Source organism: Galeopterus variegatus, unplaced genomic scaffold (genome assembly GCF_000696425.1).
Source record: "Galeopterus variegatus unplaced genomic scaffold, G_variegatus-3.0.2 Scaffold4676, whole genome shotgun sequence".
NCBI classification, from domain to species: domain Eukaryota; kingdom Metazoa; phylum Chordata; class Mammalia; order Dermoptera; family Cynocephalidae; genus Galeopterus; species Galeopterus variegatus.
This window is the reverse complement of record NW_007730787.1, coordinates 144,810-153,996: the sequence shown is the minus strand read 5'-3', so window position 1 is coordinate 153,996 and position 9,187 is coordinate 144,810.

Genomic DNA, 9,187 nt, shown 5'->3' with positions numbered 1-9,187 from the left:
TTTCTAAAATTTGAATATGACATGCCTAGCTGTAGGTTTCCTGTTGTTTACTGTTTTTCTCTGAAATTTCTGGATTGAGGATTATTGTTTATCATTAATTTTAGAAATTTCTCAGTCATTTTTACTTAAAATATTATTTTTTATTTGTTTATTGAAACATAACTGATTGTACATATCTGTGGGGTACAGCATTGAATATCAATACCTGTGTGCAATATGTGACACTCAAGTCAGGATAATTAGTACATTCAACGTTACACAATGTCATCACTTTTTATGGTCCTTTACCAATTTCTTGTTAACTCCTTCTCCCCCTTCCCCTTTCCCACCAGTGGTGGCCTCAGTTCTGTTCTCTCCTTTTGAAAGTTTGTTGAGTTATTGTGATTGTTGTATTATTCTTTCTTTTAAAAAATTATTTATTTATTTTTTTAGCTCCCATTTATGAGTAAGGACATGTGATATTTCTCTTTCTGTGCCTGGCTTATTTCTCTTAACATAATTTTCTCTAAGCTCATCCATGTTTCTGAGAATGGCAGAATTTCATTCTTTTTTATGGCAGAATAGTATCCCTTGTGTATATATAGCACATTTTCCCTATCCAGTTATCCATCAATGGACATTTAGGTTGGTTCTTCTTTTTTTACTTAACTCTCCCCTAATAGTCCCATTATGTGCACGTTTACAGCTTTTATAATTGTCCCATAGTTCCTACATGTTGTATTCCATTTTCTTTTAGTTATTTTTCTCTTTGCTTTTCAGCTTGGGAAATTTCTATGGACATATCTTCACATTCACTGATTCTTTCCTCAGCTGTGTTCAGACTACTGACTTCAAAGACCCAGGATTGAGTCAGCTGAACCCAAACCACTTGAGTATGTATAGGAGAATAGACATTATTCCAAAGAAAACTGGGAAGCTATTTCCTAAAGGGGAAATGGGTGCAAGGCAGAAAACAGTAAATCAACTGAAGATGACATAGAAAACTAGGCAAAGGACAGTTTACAAGGTAGATATCAGAAAATGATAGCTAGAGTTCAGTGGAAGCAATTTAAAAGCAACTTGGGGGAGTACATGCTGGACAGTAGTATGCAGGAGAGCTTGAAGCATGAAGTCCAGCATCTCTTATAGCAATGCAGGCTCAACACTAGTANAAAGTTTTTCCAATTTTTTTCTCTCATTCCTTATAACACTGTTGTCATTCATTTCACTTATCCACAAGCAATGATCACTGAATACATTTTTTCTATTATTATTTTGAATAAACTTTTCTATGTTAAATCGATTAAGAATAAGAAAAATAAAATATTTTACTTTACCTTCATTTACTCTTTCTCTAATGCTCTTTTTTTCTTTATGTGGGTTTAAGTTTCTGATTTATGTCATTTTCCTTTTTTCTAAAGAATTTTTTAAAAATTTCTTTCAAGGCAGGTCTACTAAAGAGAAGTTCCCTCAGTTTTTGTTTGTCTGAGGAAGTCTTTATTTCTTTTTCATTTCTGAAGGATAATTTTGCAGAATACAAAATATACTTCGGTGGGATTTTTCTTTTAAACACTTTAAGTATTTTACTTCACTCTCTTCTTGCTTATGTGGTTTCTGAAGAAAAGTGCCACATAATTCTTAACCTTGTTTCTCTATACATAAGGTGTTCTTCCCAGTCTCTGGCTTCCTTCAGGATTTTCTTTTTGTTTTTAACTTTCTGCAATTTGAATATGACATGCCTAGCTGTAGGTTTCCTGTTATTTACTGTTTTTCTCTGAAATTTCTGGATTGAGGATTATTGTTTGTCATTAATTTTAGAAATTTCTCAGTCATTATTACTTAAAATATTATTTTTATTTGTTTATTGAAACATAACTGATTGTACATATCTGTGGGGTACAGCATTGAATATCAATACCTGTGTGCAATATGTGACACTCAAATCAGGATCATTAGTATATTCATCATTACACAATGTCATCACTTTTTGTGGTCCTTTACCAATTTCTTGCTAACTCCTCCTCCCTCTTCCCCTTTCCCACCTATGGTGGCCTCAGTTCTGTTCTCTCCTTTTGAAAGTTCGTTGAGTTATTGTGATTGTTGTATTATTCTTTCTTTTAAAAATGTATTTATTTTTTTAGCTCCCATTTATGAGTAAGGACATGTGATATTTCTCTTTCTGTGCCTGGCTTATTTCACTTAACATAATTTTCTCTAAGTTCATTCATGTTTCTGAGAATGGCAGAATTTTATTCTTTTTATGGCAGAATAGTATCCCTTGTGTATATATAGCACATTTTCCCTATCCAGTTATCCATCAATGGACATTTAGGTTGGTTCTTCTCCTTTTTTACTTACCTCTCCCGTAATAGTCCCATTATGTGCACATTTACACCTTTTATAATTGTCCCATAGTTCCTACATGTTGTATTCCACTTTATTTTAGTTATTTTTCTCTTTGCTTTTCAGCTTGGGAAATTTCTATGGACATATCTTCACGTTCACTGATTCTTTCCTCAACTGTGTTCAGACTACGGACTTCAAAGACCCAGGATTGAGTCAGCTGAACCCAAACCACTTGAGTTTGTATAGGAGAATAGACATTATTCCAAAGAAAACTGGGAAGCTATTTCCTAAAGGGGAAATGGGTGCAAGGCAGAAAACAGTAAATCAACTGAAGATGACTTAGAAAACTAGGCAAAGGACAGTTTACAAGGTAGATATCAGAAAATGATAGCTAGAGTTCCGTGGAAGCAATTTAAAAGCAACTTGGGGGAGTACATGCTGGACAGTAGTATCCAGGAGAGCTTGAAGCATGAAGTCCAGCATCTCTTATAGCAATGCAGGCTCAACACTAGTACTCAGAGCATGAAGACATTCAGTGAGTTTGGCTTTTATTTGTGGTTTCTTATCTGTGCTGTTCATCACAGCAGTCACTAGCCACAGGTGGCCATTTAAATTAAAATTAAATTAAAAAGTCAGTTTCTCAGTTGCATTATCTACATTTCAAGTGCTCAATAACCACATGTGGCTGGTAGCTACCATATTACACAGTATAGAATGAAACATTTTCTTCACTGTATAAAGTTCTATTAGGTAGCACAGGATTAAACCATCACTTCAATCATTTCAGTTATTTTTCCCAAGAAACAGATGTGTTCAGATGTCGCACTTTTCTTTTGCTGGCCAATTTAAAATAATGAGAAAAAGAGAATAGAATTATTCCGCTAATAGTAGATCTAACAGAATCTCCAGTGAAAGGCTTAAGCTCAAATCTGAAATTCAATTTAAAATGTTTATTATCGATCCATGGTTACGCCTATCCCTCTGTGCACTTTCTCTTTCTCTTCCTATGAATGTGGCCTTTCAAATTGGAAAATAAGTTGTGATTGTTGGAAGCCAGTCAGATTAATTAACAGACACCAATTAAGAATCTACTGAAAGAGAAAACATGATGCTGGTTAATTCTTGCTTTTGGATGCCATGGGCCCCAATTGGTATTATACAGACCTCCAGCAGGGATTTAGGAAACTGCTCTCCTACTGCTCTGTCAGCCGCCCACTGGGCATCCTAGATGGTTCTGACAGCATTAAGGGAAGTCTGGAATTCCAGAACCACATCTTCTTGTAATTGATGAAAAGTATTTACAACTGCTACATCTGCAAATCGTAGTAGATGTTTCCTATATTAAGGGACATGTCATGCTACACAGAAGACATCCTTTGGGCTTTATAAAAGCAGTAGAGATGAATTTAAAATGTGTTTGAGCATCAGTCACCAGAGAAAAAGAGAGGAATGGGATGGCAACCAACATTTACTGAGCCCCTGCTATGGCCAGACTATGCCAGAGACATGACAGTCAAGACACTTCATGCATATATACCACAAGGACCCTGTGTAGTGTAGGGATTATGCCCACTCGTTCTAATGAGAAAACTGAGTCTTAGTGAGATCAAGCAAATTTGCAAACATTACAACTGTTGCAACTAAGTTAAATGACAGAGGTGGGCTATAAATCCAACATTGTCTGACACCAATTTCGAGGTTACCAGTTTTAAGTTTTTGCAAATACTACTTTGCTGAACAGTTAAGGCCGTTTGGATGGGATCACCTCCTCTGCTTCATCAGAAGTCCATACAGACACCAGCTGAGAAGTCCTACGACTCTGGGCAGTGTCAAAATGGTAGGTCTTTTACCTTTGCCAGGAGTATATGTGCAGGGACTCTGGCCATTTCTTGTATGCATATATTCACTAAACCATTCTTTAAGCAAACAGTTTTTGAGACTGTTGCACATCAATTGTTGAGCATATAGAGATGAATAAATAAAGCATGGTCTCTGCTTTCAAATGGCTCACAATATCCTAGAAAAGATAGATATATCAGTAAACAATTACAAAGCAGGGTGATAGAGATAACGAGAGAAGAAAACTCAGAGTACCATGCAGGGGCATCTCAGAGGTGGGCTGGTGAGAGAAGCAGCTAAGTGTAGGCGATGAGGGGGTGCATTATGGACAAAATTGCAGCTAGGTAAAAAAATAAGTCCTATTGGTGCACAGTTGACCCAGGAATTTATAATTAACAATGATTTACTGCATGTTACCAAATGACTAGGAGAGAGGAAACCATATGTGCACATTACAATGAAACGATTGCGTTTGGCAAAGATGAATATGCTGATTACACATTGTATATATGTATCGATATAGGACTTTGTACCCCATAAACATGTATAATCCATATGTTTCAATAAAAATTTTAAAAATAAAAAAATAATAACAATGACAAAAGACAAAAAAAAATAATAATAATGGAATCAACTCAAAGTTAGACTTCTTTTTATTATAAACTTGTGCTGGCAATTCTACACAATGTCAGTGATAAAATTCTCCTTCCCTCCAAAATCATTTGCTGGTCTAAGTTTTAAATAATTGCTGGGGTTATTATTGAGTTTGAATAATATATATGTAAGCTGGAAATTAGCACATTTTTGCTTCTTGTCCTTTATGAAACATCTTGTTCTATGCAGAAGTTAATTCAGAGAGCTCCCAGTTATCTATTCAGCTCCGTCTTCTCACGCTCCCCACAAGAAATATGACAGGACTAGAGTTACTTTATGCTATATGACCACTTATTTGTGTTTACATCAAAAACAGTGAAACAGGGGCCGGCCCAGTGGCGCACTGCTACAGTGTGCTGCTTGGGAGTGCAGCGGCGCTCCCATCGAGGGTTCGGATCCCACATACAGACCGGTTCCCGCTCACTGGCTGAGCGAGGTGCGGGTGCAGCACCGAGGGTTGCGATCCCGTTGCCGGTCCCGGTCCGGTACGGGCGCGACACTGAGGGTTGCGATCCATTGCCGGACACGAAAAAAAAAAAGACAAAAAACCCCCAAAAACAGTGAAACAGTACCAACTGTAAGGGGTAAAAATTTTGTTTAGGTAAGGACATATTTTAATTCACACATGACATATTTTGCAGATTTGAATAGTACCTTGTAAATTGACATTATTCATCTTTTAAAATTGAGAGTTATCTGTTTTCAAATTAGTGAACAAAATAGGAAAATAATGACTATTACCATTCGTTATGTGATTTCAACTGAAAATCATTTCATTCTATAAGGAAAAGAAGTGTTTTAAAAAATCTGCCCTGGATATCCAATACATTAGGAAGAGTACTATTGCTATGGGCTCAGAGAAAGGGGTTCTTGCTGCTCATGAGCCTGAGAGGGGCTGATGCATTCAAAGAGCTCAGGTTGGTGGGATTATAGGGTAGCTGTTGAGGAACGGCAAGAGCTGAGTCTCATGAAGTGGGCAGGGACCAGGCAAGAAAGGCCAGGAACTTAGAAGATCTTGAACAAGGGAGAGTCATGGTTAGGTTTGTGCATGAGAAAGTATATTGACAGGATATATGACCGTGAAGCAGGCTGCTGTTTTATGTCATTTAATTATTTTTTAACTTTAAATTTTTTTTAACAACTTGTTATTTTAAAATAATTTCAGGCTTACAAAAACGGTGCAAAAATAGTACAAAGATTTTTCTATATTCTTCACCTAAAGTCTCCCAATGGTTACATCTTAGCACAATTGATACAATACTATCAACGTGCTATTTTCTAACCTTCAGACCTTATACGAATTTCATTGATTGTCCAACTGATGTCCCCTTTTTTGGTCCATGACATAAAATAAGATACAGTGCTGCATTAGTTAGTATCTCCACTAGTCCAGGAAAGTTCCTCAGTTTTTCTTTGTTTTTCATGACCTCAGCACTTTTGAAGAGCACCAGACATTTATTTTGTAGAGCAACCCTCAATTTGAGTTTTTTGTTTGTTGTCCATTTATTTATATCTCTTCTTGCTTTCTTTTTTTAAACATAAGGATTTATGGGAAAAATATTGTGTACAACCATAAAATAAAATAGTATACAGACTATTAAAACTATGTTTTTTTGTTTAAGTTTTTCTTTTTTATTTTAAAGACTAAGATCATAAAAAAATATCCTCTGACCACAGTAACAGAAGGGAATTTAGAAACCTTACATATCTGTGGAAATGAAACAACACTGTCCTAAATAAACAATGGTTAAAAGGAAAAATCAAAGAGAAATTAGCGAGTAACTTGAGATAAAGATAAAAGTGCAACATATCAAAATTTTTAGGAGACAAGGCTCATGCAGTGCTTAGAGGAAAATTTATACTTGTAAACACCTATATTAAAAATAAGAAAAATCTCAAATCAGTAATGTAAACTTCTATCTTAAGAAAATAGAAAAAGAAGAGCAAACTAAACCAAAAGCAAATATGCATAGGAAATAACAAAGATTACAACAGAAATATTGAAATACAGAATTAAAAACAATAGAGAAAATCAACAAAATCAAAAGCTGATTCTTAAAAAGATCAACAAAATTTGCAAACCTTTATCTAGACTGACCAAAAAAAAAAAAAGGAGAGAGAGAGAAGACTGAAATTACTAAAATCAGAAATAAGTAAGGGCATTATTACATTGTCACTATGGCTTTTTGTGGTGCTAAGATTTAGTCTTCTTTCTCTTTCTTGTTTGCATTTTTGTTCTACCAGTGGGTTTTATTCTTTCTTGTGTTTTTGTGGTAGTGATTACTATTTTTCAGATTCCAGATGCAGGACTTCTTTAAGGATATCTTGTAGGGCTGGTGGTGTGGTGGTGAACTCCTGCAATTTTTGTTTGGCTGGAAAATGCACTACTTTTCCCTCATTTCTGAAGGATAGCCTTGTTGGGAATAGTGTTCTCGGCTGGCAGTTTTTTTCTTTTAGTATTTTGAATACATCATCCCATTTTCTTCTGGCCTGTAGAGTTTCTGTTGAGAAGTCTGTTATTAGTCTGATAGGGACTCCCTTATAGGTGACTTGATGCTTTTCTCTTGCTTCTTTCAGGATTCTCTGTTTTTGAGCTTGCCAGTTTGACTATAATGTGTCTTTGAGAGGGTTTTTTGGGGTTGAATTTGTTTGGGGATCTTTGAGACTCCTAGATCTGAATGTTTGTGTCTCTTCCTATACCTGGGAGATTTTCTGTTAGTATTTCCATGAATAGGTTTTTCCATGCCTTTTCCTTTCTCCTCTCCTTCTGGAACACCCATGATTGAAATGTTTCTATGCTGAACGTTGTCTGCTAGCTCTCTTAGATTTTCCTCATGTTTTAAAATTCTTTTTTCCTTTTTTTTATCTGCCTGGGTTATTTCAAGAAGACTATATTCAAGGTCAGAAGAGGTCTTTCCTCTGCTTGCTCTAGTCTGCTGCTTAAGCTATCTTTTGTGGGTTTGTTGCTGTTGCTGTTGAGTGCATCTTTCAGTTTCATGAGTACTGCTACATTCTTTTTTAGGTATTACTATCTCCTTCATATCCTGGATTTTTTTTTTCTCATTTCATTATGTTGTCTAACTGAGTCTTTTCATATCTCAGTGAGTTTCCTTAAGATTGTTGCTCAGAATTCCTTTTCAGACATTTCAAGGGTTTCCTGCTCTATAAGGTCTGGTACTTAAGAATTAATGTATTCTTTCGGTTGTGTCATATTTTCATGGGTTTTCATATTTCTAGTATCTCTGTGTTGATGTCTGGTCATCTGGTAGAGCAGTTGCTTCTTCTAGTACTCTGGAATGGGCTTTCAGGAGAGAGACATCCTCTTCCTTTTCCAGTCTCTGCTTGTGACTCTCCTTGTGTCAATGCAGTTGAATGTTCAGCATGCTGCCTGCACAGTGGAAGTGGCTGCTGCTGTGGTGTTGAGCCACTTTTTCAGCAGACATGGCTGTGGCAGTGGCTGTAGTGAGCCATCTGCATGGAAATGATGTTTTTGGCATGCTCTCTTGGCTGTTTCTGGGTGGAGGGGGCTGCAGTCTTTGGCTCCTTGCCTAGGACCCTGGATGTGCTCTCTTGCCTGCTTGCAGGCAGAGGAGGCTGCAGCCCTCACCGCCTTGCCTAGGATCCTGGGTGCTCTTTCTCACCTGCTTCCAGGCAGAGTTTGGCTGCAGCCCTTGGCTCCTTGCCTCAATTTGAGTTTATCTGATGTTTTCACATGATTAAATTCTTATTTAAGTTTTTGGCAAAAATACTGCAAAATTGATGTTGTGTTTTTCTCAAAGTATATATCAAGAGGCACATGTTAATTTGTGCCATTACTAATATTAACCTTACTTGGTTGAGGGGATATATGCAGGTGTCTTCACTGTGGTTATTGTTTTCTCATCTTTAATTAAGTAATATATCATGTAGAGGTATTTTGAGACCATATAAATGTCCTGTTTGTCATCATACTTCTGCTCACTAATTTTAGCATCCACCGATGATTCTGATTTGAAACAATTATTACTGTGATATTTCTCAAATGGTGATTTTCTATTTCCACTGTTTCTTCTACATGCATTAGTTGGAATTATACTATAAGGAGAAACTGTCTCATTCTTTCCTTCAGTCATTCAGTCACTCATTTAAATCAATATAAAGCCATAGTTTCTTATTTTAATCTATGAGGTATAATTGATTGCTATTATTATTTATTTTCTTTCTCAAAAAAGTCCATATTTAGCCATTGGGAATCATTCACATTGGCTTCTGTATCTTTTTAACATGTTCCCATTTTTTTTTTTATTGCTCAAGGTAACTAGTGTCACGTATATTTTATTGTTTTTCAAAAACAGAATATTAGTATATTAATTGTCTCCTTATCTATTCT